General features: G+C 33.7%; 1 pseudogene; it reads right to left on the bottom strand.

Moving 5' to 3' along the window:
* Positions 1–8558: 8558 nt before the first annotated feature.
* Positions 8559–8684, bottom strand: LOC111742619 (annotated as a pseudogene).
* Between the last annotated feature and the right edge of the window lie 3627 nt (positions 8685–12311).

Genomic DNA, 12311 nt, shown 5'->3' with positions numbered 1-12311 from the left:
AAATGATCACAATTAAAGATTAATGAGAAAGATATTGGATTATACACAAGTGCATTACTACTTGATAATATAACTGATTTTACTCATTAATCATTATGATTTAAGTTGTTTTAATGGAAATATTCTACTCACGCCAATAATTTTGTACTAAAATGTAAGAACCACTGGATTCAACTGTAATACAATTATGTATAACTTAAAAAATCAATAATAGTCTATCAAATAATAGCTTTAAATACCTTGGGTTAGGGATAATTCCCTTATAAATTTAATCTATAAATCTAAGCCTCTCAGACCATAGGAAACACCACATTATGATTATCATAAATCAGGCTTTACATTAATATTTATGCTTGTTTATTTCACAAGAAATTTTGAAAAAATATGACGAATTTTAAGGAACTGATACACAACAAAAAGTTCTCAAAGTGCACCATAAATGCCATCTGTGATTTAGTGCATTATGTCAAAACAGAATGCTAATTTGTAAAAGTTTCATGCACGTATAAGTATAGGGCATCCCAATGACAGGCAGAGAATGTAGAGAAATGTATTTCATGAACAAGAAAAGGGCTTAATTTTTTACCAAAATGTAAAGTGTACTTATAAATGTATTGAATAATATATAATGTTTTTGATTATTTTCGCTGATTATTTTAAGTAGATTTTGACAGAGAATTGAAGTTAGTCCTTGCTACATTTTCACTGTAGCTACACTTCATTGCAGAGAACATTTTTATTAGTATTTATTTCTTAAATTCAATAGAAATGGATCTGTGGTGTCAGCAGTGTTCATAAGCTTTTTTTAAATATAAGAAAAACTAAGGCGAAAGGAAGTTAAATGCATTTTCCAAGGTCACCTATGAAGTCATTGGCAGATTTAAAATGAAGAGCAAATAGTAGATTATACTTATTAAATTCAGGAAATAAATCCAAACACATTTTGTTACTAGCAGAATATTTGAAGTATTGTCTATTTAGTTCCACGGTGGTGTGTGTGTGTGTGTGTGTGTGTGTGTGCATGCACGCACGCACACACACATATATATTAAATCTCCATATTCCTTGTTACAAATATTTTATTTTTTTAGTTATACAATTTTTAAATTATAATTATGCTTAATCAATCAGGAAGAAATCAGTTTATCTTGGCACCAACTTTACTTGGACTTACAGATTCAGACGGGAAGGTGATTTTTCTAAATTTCAACCTAGGCCCTAATTAAAAGCTTTGGAGACCTTTGATAAAAGACATAATAGTAAATAAGTTTTTACATAGGAACTTATTTTAGAAAAGAGAATTTACTTATAGATGGGGGACTCATCTAATTTTTAAAATTCAACATGTTTAAATTCTGGAGAAAAATAAGAATGTCATTGTGAGAAATCCTTCCATCATTATTTTAAAACTGATTAAAGGTTTTAATGATAATTTAAACCATATGTTTTAAATTTACAGTGCAGTTCATTAAAGATTATTGGATCCTAACCTGCTGATGGTAGACTGATACAGGGGAGTGATAAAGACATAAACTCCACATCCAAGGGGTTATACCATTTCCTTTCTCTGATCCTTCCTTCCTTCCTCCCTCCCTTTCTTCCTTCCAATTCTTTTTTTTTTTCTCTGTCTAAGAGAATATTTCTATTGGGATTTCAAAAGATAATAAAACCTTTTATTTATCAATGGTGAAAATTCTGTATAGACCCAGATAGAAATGAAAATATTAGCAGTAAAATAGAAAATAATCTAAGGTTTTCTAACTGTCAACTCCACTCCTGAGTTACATCCTTGCAATGCACTGAAGGGAAAGGAGAGAGCTGGCTACACAGTCTCTATGCAGCTACAAGATTTTGAGGAAGCCTTACATGCTGCCTTGAACCCAGTGCAGAGGCCCTGGGACTTGTTTAATAGCCTAGTCTAACATTCTCTCTAGCCTTGAGGGAAATATTTTTACCATATTGACTCAAGAGTGAGAGTAGAAGGCGCTCAATTTGTGAGCAAGCATTTCTGAAAGTGAAAACCCCGAAAAGTTTAGGCCACATCTGCATAGCAACCATTTCCAAATTTCACAACGAGATAAGTCATTCCTCCTTCTGTGTTCAGAATTGAGGAGCAGCTAGGGGTAAAACAAAAAGCCAAAGCTTTTCTTAAAAATTTTGGGAAGGCAGAAAGCAATAGTTACTTTATAACTTTCTGTGCTAATTGGTCATCCCAAGCCCCTCTGCACCTTCCTTCTCTATGACACATCCTTGATTTGCTGTCTTATTATTACAATGTATTTTAAAGTAAATTTAATAATTTTACCAAATATAATAGAATAATTTACTAAACCAGTGGTTTTCAACCCTCTCTTTATGTGATAAATAATTATTTTAGAAGTTGTATTCTAAAATTACTTATAATGTCTTGACTTAAATGACTCAGAAACAAAGATCCATGTAACTCATGTTAAATTCTCTTCTGCTGTCTCCATACTCCTGAGGCAAAATACAGAATCAAATGGAATCAAATGGCCAACCTGGTACCTGCCATGGTCTGATATATTTGAGGATGTAGTTCTGGTGCTAGAGCATAGGACAGATTGATAGAAAATAGCATGGAAAGAAGTAAGAGGCTGTTTCATTAGTAGGTGAGAGTATAGGTCTGGAGCATAGTGGTTGGCCAAAACATTAGAAAGAAGGTGGCAGATAGTGTTTTGTGATAATTACTTGAGACACTGTAAGAGTCTGAAATACTTTGACTCAAATAATTTTACAAACTGAAAATTAATGAAGTCTTCATAAGTGGGCAAATGTCTTTCTGAGATCCTAGAAGATTACAGACCTTACCGAACTTACTCCTTCATTGCCAAATAGATTTGAATGAGATTCTGGAGCTTTTTTCATAGAATCCCAGGTGTGTCTGGAACTGTACTTTGTGATATTTGAGATTAGGGAAGCAGCACAATGTTCCACCCACTCCACTCAGTTCTCCTCCAATTTCTCAGAGACACTAGTTCTTGACAACCCACAGCTCCCAACACACTCCATCTCTGAGTTATAGTGAGGAGTTGTGGGGACCGTGGTCAAAAATATCAAAAATCACCTTATAAAGGCGTGATAATCATGCAACTTCAAATGGTGGCTGCAATGAGGAAATGCATGTCCAGAGATGCCACATCTTTCTATTTTTCAATAAAAGCCACAAATCAGAACATTTAAAAGAAAATGACTAATTATAAATTTTTGTATGGAAAAAAGCAAGATATCTCTGAGTTAGAACTATCCCAAATTTCTCCAAATTGAAGCCTTTGGATTAGAGAGACAAGAAGGATAAGGCTGGGGCTCTAGCAGTCTATTTATTACCTCTGTATGAAAACTCAGTGGAGTCTGTTCTCCTGTCCTATCAGCAGATACCCTGTTTAGGCAAAGACTAAATTGACATCCTACATTTCTTACATTTTCCCTGTCTTTAATTTAGCCCTCTCCAAAACCCTGATTTATGCGTAGATGTGTTGTTGCCATATTGGAATGTAGGATCCCTGCTAGCAGGCATCATCTTATTTTAGCATCTAGCAGGATGCTCTGCACTTGTAGATCCCAAGTAAGTATAATTTGTATATAGAAGCTCATCTTTATAAATCACCATCATGCAGGGGCTATTATTATTATTTTACAAATAGAGAAACTGAAGCCTAGGTTTCTATTCTTCATGAGCTACAATTGAATTGAAAATATAGGTTAAAATATTTTACATAGTCATTTTATTTGTCACAACATTCTGTTAGTATTATTTCTCTTTACTAATAAGTAAACCAGTTCAAAAGAGTAGATAACACCAATATCTAAAGATATTAGAATGTGAAGCCTGATATTTGACACAAAACTCATTATTCAATATTCTTTACCCACTCTTTACTTATTTACCTACTCTTTGCCTCATCTTTAATCAAGGAACTATGTGGCAAGATGGCTTTTTTCCTTTTCTCTCAAAAGACAGTTACCAAACTGAAACAATATTCCTACTTTGTTGCTTTTGGTGCAAAATTCTGAACTCAACAGAAGAGAAAGAGTTGGTAGCCATTTTTATAAATTTTATGTTTTGAGTAAAGAAACATAGAAAATGATTACTGGAAAGATATGTTGAAAAATATCTTAATATGCAAGAAAAAGAAAATACAATCTTTTAAATACAATCTTTATGATTTAACAAAATTTTTTTCTTGGAATTTCTCTGTCATTTCTATAGCTTAGAAATTTAGAAGCCCTGAAAAGTTTTCATTCAATAATACATCATTATAATATTTTAATGTATTGTCATCGACCTCTGTTTTTATTTAGAATTTATAGTTCCTTTTGCTCTCTCTAAGAGTGCTTTGACTCTGAAGACATTCATGTTCTCTAGCCAAATATAATAATGTAATATAGTATAGATTTTTCAGATCCTAGAATTTTTTCTTGAATATCTACAAATTTTGTTTCAATGACAAAAACCTTGATGCTAGAAGTCACAGTATTGTGTGAATACCAGAAAAGCTATGTCATTAATTTGATACTAAAATGATGGGCCATTTTATTACTGCATTTTCTACATCCCCTAGTTTATTTTCTATAGAAAGACTGCATTTATATGAATATCCAAGTGAGTTTCCATTTAAGAAAATAAAAAAATATTGCTTAACAAATGTTCAGAGTATTGGTCCTTCTGATTCCTTTATCTTGATTTCTAAAGCAAAACATGCTAACAAACAATTTGAGCCATAATCTTCTTAAGAATTTTGGAGAGGTCATCTGTTATCCTGAAAAAAAAAAAAGGGGCCCCATAATGAAAAAGATACTGGAGTGCCATGAAAGAAAAAAAAATAGAAAAAGAAAGATAAACTGGAGGTAAAAGGCAATTAGGTTTATAGTTGTTTCTTTGCAAAAAAAAAAAAAAATACCGGTGAGAAAAATTTTAAGAGTTTAAACAATGTTAATGTAACTTAAAAACAACATTTAAATGCATGTATTCTTTCAGCTTACAATTTTCTGATAAGATGTTATTAATAAAGCTATGTACCAAAGTAGACATTTCCTAACGATTTGTTTGAATTAGTTTAAATATATATATATTCTGAGACTTTACATAATCTGCTCTTGAAAGACAACCAAAGAAGGAAAAGCTGGAGTATCTAAGAACTGTCAACTCTGGACTACAATATGATATTTAAAATTGAAAATTTTAATGTTAACCAAATAGACTTGAGGCTTTACCTAAATGGAGAAATACATAATTAAAAATACAAGAATTAGAAATGTTTCTTTTGTTATAGGGTGCTGTGACCACTAGTCTTGTGGCTGACTGATAATGCTAAGTTCAGTGGTAGATGAGACTAGACCATTGGTATGATCATGACTGTGCTGTTATAGTTACCCAGCAGTGCAAGACAGTAAGGGACAAAGGTGCGCTGATGTTAGCTTGATCTCAAAGACTGCATTATCAGAGATGGATTGAAAAACTCAACTCTTCTTATCTTCCCACAAATTCTCTAATATACATAAGTAACTGTATATATTTGAAGAATGCATTTTGGGGGGTGAGAGAAAGATATCAAGTTTACTTAGAAGAAAAGTTAAAATAATCAATTCAAGGACAATCACAAAAAATTGTAGGAAGGAAGGAAGAAAACAGGAAGAGAGGGAAGGGGGAAGAGTGGGAGGGAGGAAGGAAAGGTACCAGAGTTGTATAATATTATGTATTGTTGTAATAAAAAAATGGAGTTAAGAGTACAGTCAAGTTATGCTTAAAGCTGAGATAGAATAAATTGTGTGTGTCTCTCAGGTTGTCATGGTAACAGGACTTTCACCTATTGTTAGTGAATTTGTAATGAGAAAACACTTATTAGATGAGGTAAATAGTAAACAAATCAAGCATAGTTTTAGTAACATTAAATTGCATTTTTAAATATTTTGAACTAAGCATAGGTATGTTTAAACCCAGTAACATTTAGTATACTTTATGTATCAGAGCATGGAAAGGAGATATTTCAACTGCATTGATTAGTGAGGTATGTTAAAATCTCAATATTCATGAACATTACCAGCTAAGAGACTAAAAGAAAAGTATCTTTATTCCTACTACCTAGAATTAACATTAGTCTCTGATGAATGTATGACACTGTTGAACACATGAAAATCAGTTTCTCACTATAGCTGGTGTTTTGTATATGCATCACTGTGTATTTGTATGAATATGGCATTGTTATAATTTCATAATTTGGATCCAAATGGGAAAATAATGTCATGTAATAGAAAGAATATCAAACTGACTTCAGAAAACCTAGATTTCCCATACCTGTCATTCATTTTCCTTTTTTTTTAAATTGCGTTATTAGTGACATACAACATTATATTAGTTCAGGTATACAACATAATGATTCAATATTTGTATATACTGTGAAAAGATCACCACAATAAGAAAACTGGTTACCATCCATGTACTATACATAATTACAGATTATTTTCTTATAGTGGGAACTTTTAAGACTTATTATCTTAGCAACTTTGAAATATGTGATACGGTATTGTTAACTATAGTCTCTATGCTGTATATCACAATGTCAAAACTTATTTATTTTAAAAGTGGAAGTTTATACATTTTGACTCCCTTCACCCATTTTGCCGACCTCGCACCCCCACCTCTAGCAACCACCATTCTGTTTTTTGTAGCTGTAAGTGTGGGTTTTCCTTTCCTTGCCTTCCTTTTTCCCTCCCTCCCTCCCTCCCTCCCTCCCTCCCTTCCTTCCTTCCTTCCTTCCTTCCTCTCTCTTTCCTTTCACTTCGCCCCGCCCCGCCCCACCCCACCCCTCCCTTTGATTCTGCATGCATGTAAGTGAGACCATAAGGTGTTTGTCTTTCTCTTACTTTTTTTCTGCACTTTTTATAGTGTGTCCTGCTCTTCTCTGAAGCCTGTGTTTCCTCTCCTCTGCTGCTTTCACCTCTTCCTCAAGCCTCAGTCCACATTCCTGATGCAGGTGGTAACCCATTATCAGCCTACTAAGGCTTTCTCCCTGGTAGAAATAGTAATTTTGAAACTTTATCAGAAGAGATACAATTTTTAAAAGGTGAACAGCTATTCTTCTAACTTCATCAATCCATGACTCACAGATACTTCGGAGTAAATTTCAAACTCCTTAGTTTAGCAAAAAAAAGGTTCATTCTGATTCTATCTCTGAAAACCTTTAGCCTTATATCTTGCTCCTTCTGAAGCACAGTCTTTATTTCAGTCCTACAAACTATTTGCCATTTTTTTCCCCATGTACCATGTCATATACTATCTCCTTTCCCACATATTTCATTGCTTCATCACCTGGAATGTTTTCCCAATCCATTTTTTCATTGCCTTTTGCTAACTCCCACACTCAACATGTGATGTCCTTGCCAGTTTTATTTATATATAGATATTTTTCCTTTCTAAAATTTTTTAATAGTTGGATATTGGACTTTCAATATTAATTCTCTAGATTTCTTATCTTTGTGTTCATGTTGTCCATCCCCTTTTTCTTCTCTTGATGGAGATTTTTTTTTAGCTTTCTTTCAGATAGTCTATTGAATTAATAATTTATTTTATTATACTCTTGTATTTCCAAGACTGTTCCTTTTATAGCACTTTTTAAAGTAACATTAATATAATTTATTCCTTTTATTTCTCTGAAAATTTTAAGCATAATTATTGATTTTTAAAGTTTTCTTCCAACTTTATGTGCTCCTAACATCATGTACCTCTGTGTTCCAATTAATTTTTTTAGTTGGTTGTTTTTTGTTTAGCTGTGTGTGTGCATGTGTGTGTGTGTACTTAAGTTTCTTATTTCAGTTTTTAAATTGTATGTTTAGAGACAAGTAATCTACAATGATTTTTCTCCATTTATTCATTTAATATGATATTTAAAACGGAATATTTAAAACTGAAGTATTATGATGCAGATGGGAAGTTTGTTTTGCATAATTGGGTTATTCTACAGGTAACCCAACCATGTTTTAGAAACACTGAAATGTCAGAATCTGTAGGATGTTTATTTGAGGCTGCTCAGTTTCCTTAGAGAGTAATCCTCCAAGTTTTTGTCTGGTGAATAGAAAATGGGCTGCAGTTACTTGAGAGCTAATTTGTAGAACATGGGCTCAGGGTCACTGTTCAGTAAGGTCTCACCATGTGTTCCTTAATTAACGCTATTGGAAATATATATTATTTTAGAGGATTTTTAAATTTGGAAAAATAAATCGTTACTTTAATTTCTATTTTTATCTCAATTGGCTCCAATCCAGCATGAACATCTCTTCCCTAAATTCATATCTTCAATACAGACATTAATTAATATTATTCGTAAATTGTTGTGACCATCTTGATATAGAATGTACAGTTATCTTGGAATTATTCATATTTATACCTTTTTATATATTTTAGATTATACATTTATTCTTTAGATAAGATCACATATGTAATCTTAACTTCTTTTTTTTTTTTAGGCGAGGCAACCCTTGGTTGACCTCACAGATTGCAAGGACCTTGTCAGCTTACAATCCCTTATTTTTTTTTTTTTTTTTGCCTATAGCACCTGGTCTTCCTAGGTGGTCTCCCATCCAAGTACTAACCAAGCCCGACCCTGCTTAGTGTCTGAGCTCAGATGAGATCGGGCTTGTTCAGGGTGACTATGGGCATGGCCGTAGTCAGCCTCTTAAAAGGAAAAACTGGAGGGATTTATGAAGTTGGCAAAGCCCTCCTACAAAATAAAAGCATAATACTGAACAAAATTTTTACAAAAGTCCATTTTGGTGTTGAAAATTGACCAAAAGCTAACAACAAAGTGAGAAGTGCTTATTCATAAACTCCAGGTAAGAACAATGGGAGTAGCAATCTTCTTGCCTGGATTGGCTTTACAGCTGTACAGATAAGGTAATTTTATCAGGGCAGGGCTGACTGTGAACACCAGTGAATTTCCCTTCAGAAGGAACCGACATGCTTTGGAAAAGAAGACAAACACATATGTCTAGTAAAATATTCATTAAAAATAACAAATTTTGTAGGAAAAAAATGGTGAGAACCACAGCTCAACTAGCTAGAGGTCGTTGTGCCTTTTGAGAGAAGTGGAAGATCAAATGAGCATTTAATGGGGAGATCCTGAAAATAAAGGATCTATAAAGGGCTACATAAGCACTCCATATGTCCTGGGCTGACTGAGAAACTATGTACATGTGTGATGGGGGACCAGAGAAGCCCAACAGAAAGTGAAATCTGAGGCAGACATTAAAATTTCCCAAACTTAAATGTGCTCCCCTATCCACACACAAATCATTGTCCAGAAGGAAGCATTTTGGACTCCAGTGATTGGGCACAATCTTTGTCCAATCACTGCCTGACCTATGGTATTAGGAAATGTTTTGGATGTGATAAAAATATTCTAAAGCTGAACAATGGTGATCACTACACAATATTATGAATCTCCTGAAAATAATTGTGCATTTACAATAGTTTTATAGTATGTAAATTATGCTTCAGTAAATATGCCAAAAAAGAAGAGATTTCAAACTGGAGTTTCCTTTTAATATTTTTACCAATGGAAATTTCACTTAGCATTTTTACCTTTTATACTTAAAAAGTAATTATTCCAAGTGGAAAATAACATCTAAGTGCTTGTCCTTTGAACATCTTTTATTTATTTATTTATTTTACTCAATTATCTTGCAGAAATTATAAATCTCTAAGGTAACAACTTTTGCAAAGACAGGTCTATAAAATAAAAATTAATTTTCTCATGTTGGAGCAGAGTCATTAGCTTTTACAAATATAAAACTTTACCTTTTTCCCTTGTGTTATACTGATTTGTTTCCCTCTTAGGAAGCTACATGTGTGAGAGTTCCAAAATATATCAGTTTCCTTACCACACCTCAAAACCTTGGCTTTATCTATTTACACCCACAGAATGGAAGTCTTCCAGTCTCTACAGGGCTTCAGGACCCTCTTCAATCCTGACTTTACCTTCCCAGCTAAAGGATCTATGAATTCTATTTGGGACATTTAGATCTTTATTCTGACTTTAGACCATGCTCCTTTAAGGAAAATTGTTAGGAGTTCTAGAGAAGTAAGCTGAAGGCCTGACTTCAGGAATAATGATAAAAACTGTGCTTCTGAAGTGGACTGACAGCAGGCAACTCTATGACAAGGAAGGTGCAATCAGTTGAAAGGCTAGTATGTGGAAAAGTGCCTAACTGATTTAGAAACACAAGATAAGTTCAATGGAATGTGGAAAAGAAACAAATTTTGACTTAGGTTAAGATTGAGTGGTAATAAGAAAATAGTTGGACAAGTCTTTCTAGCTTGTTTTTGGTATCTAGAAGTGTTGTGAGTTTTAAAGGGTACATTTTAAGATGGGAGATTAGAAGTGTATGTCTCCTGTGATGCCAAAAATCCAATAGAGTGTGAATGATCGATTATGCAGGAAAAAGATTCTAGGGTTTGAGCTAGGAAAGGGAGAGGGCTAGTGAATGAACTAGGTATGCCTTTCTAAGACAGAAGGAAGGCACAACCATTGGTACATTTATTTTACTATGAAAGGAAGATGACAGATTAGGTTTGTAGATATAGTGGTCGAAATTTTAAGAAATTCCAGTGAGATGGTTTCTATTAAACTATTATGATCCTACAATGTAGTAGATACCGTGTTAACCCATTTTACGTGTAACTATTTTCTGGCAAAGAGTCAAAATACATATTAATATTTGTTTTATTCCATATGGTATATATGAGGAAAAATTGTTTTCTTGTTACTGTAGCTTCAATTTTTCCTAAATTTATTTTTTGTAATTGCTCATGTCTACTGCCATTTTCTTACTACATTTTCATTGTGAAATATCCTTTAAGAGTTATGTAAATCTCTTAAGAAATGAAGATTCTTTGAACTTCATATCCTAGAATGAGATTGCTTTGAGACACAGGTTTTTCTTTTCAGAGCCAGTCTATATTCCTTTTACCACACTCTGCCTATTCTTTTAATTACCACATAGCAAACATTATATTTGATAATTCATTATTTATATTCTATATTTATTTTGAGAAAATTATATGATTTATATTCATTCATTATTTTTATTTGTCCCCTCCCCTCTCTTCTCTTCTCCTCTGCTTTCCTTTCGTTTCCTTTCCTTTTTTTTCTCCTTTTTATTTTTTCCTTCCTCTCTCTCTCTCTCTCTCCTGCCTCATACCTCTCAGAGTTTTATCTGAAGAAGTAAGAAAAACAAAAATACTGATAGGGCAGATGTAAAAAGCTCCAACAAATGTCTGCTCTCTTTAGCTAAGGGCCAGGAAAATGGCAGCCTACTAAGACGAATCATTTAGACAATAACTATTTTACTTCAGCCAAACACTTCAGAAAAAAAAAACAGTGGCTCTATTACCACCCATACCAGTAAAAGCTAAGTGAGGAGGAGCTTAGAATTCCATGCTGGCCAGTCTGTAATGTGGTACCCTAACCCCTGTCAGGGTAGTATCATATTATGAAATAGGAATCTGGGTCTTTCATACTCAACAAGAAGTAACAGCATTCCTTACTTACTCCTAGTCAGAAGAAACCACATGGGAAGTCTGGATTTATACCCCAACCTGGCAATTATAAGAAAGCCCTTCTTTTTCACACTGTGTTGGTGTCATAGGAGGCCTGATGGAGAGTCAGGACTTTCACCATGCCCAGAGATAATGAGGTCACTCCTTATTGTATTGATAGAGATAACTTTACTAAGGAGGCACTCCTATGACTCACAGCCAGGGTAGTGTCAGCAGAGGCTTAGTGGGTGAGCTGGGAATCCCATCCCTTCCTAGCAATAAGGAGGAGCCTCGACCTGCATCATGTGTTATGCAAGACTGAGTAGAGACCTTGAACTCCTCCCCTGACCTGGTAGTAATGAGATCATGATCTCCCAACTCCTGCTGGGTCAGTGTCAAAGGAAGCCCACTAAAACCAGTTTAAATAAAGTTGAGAGTCTCATGACATAAAATTCAAAATGTCCAGGTTTCAATAGAAAATAACTTGTCACACTAATTACCAAGAAAATATCAACATAAATGAATAACGACAATCAATAAATGCCAATACCAAGATAACAGTAAGTTTAATATTATTTAACAAGGATTTTGAAGGAGCCAGCATAAGAATGTTTCAATAAGAAATTATAAACATATAGCCAGGAGGAGAAGAAATATGTCACTTTTTAATCTCCGTTTTCTCCTTTGGCAGGGTGCCAATAAGGACATAGCAGTGACATTAACAGCAGTAGTAAAAATAGAAAAAGTGGTGTTAGTAGCA

This window comes from Pteropus vampyrus, unplaced genomic scaffold (assembly GCF_000151845.1).
Source record: "Pteropus vampyrus isolate Shadow unplaced genomic scaffold, Pvam_2.0 Scaffold97, whole genome shotgun sequence".
Lineage (NCBI taxonomy): Eukaryota > Metazoa > Chordata > Mammalia > Chiroptera > Pteropodidae > Pteropus > Pteropus vampyrus.
Note: the sequence above shows the minus strand (reverse complement) of the source record. Positions and strands in the feature narration are given on the sequence as shown.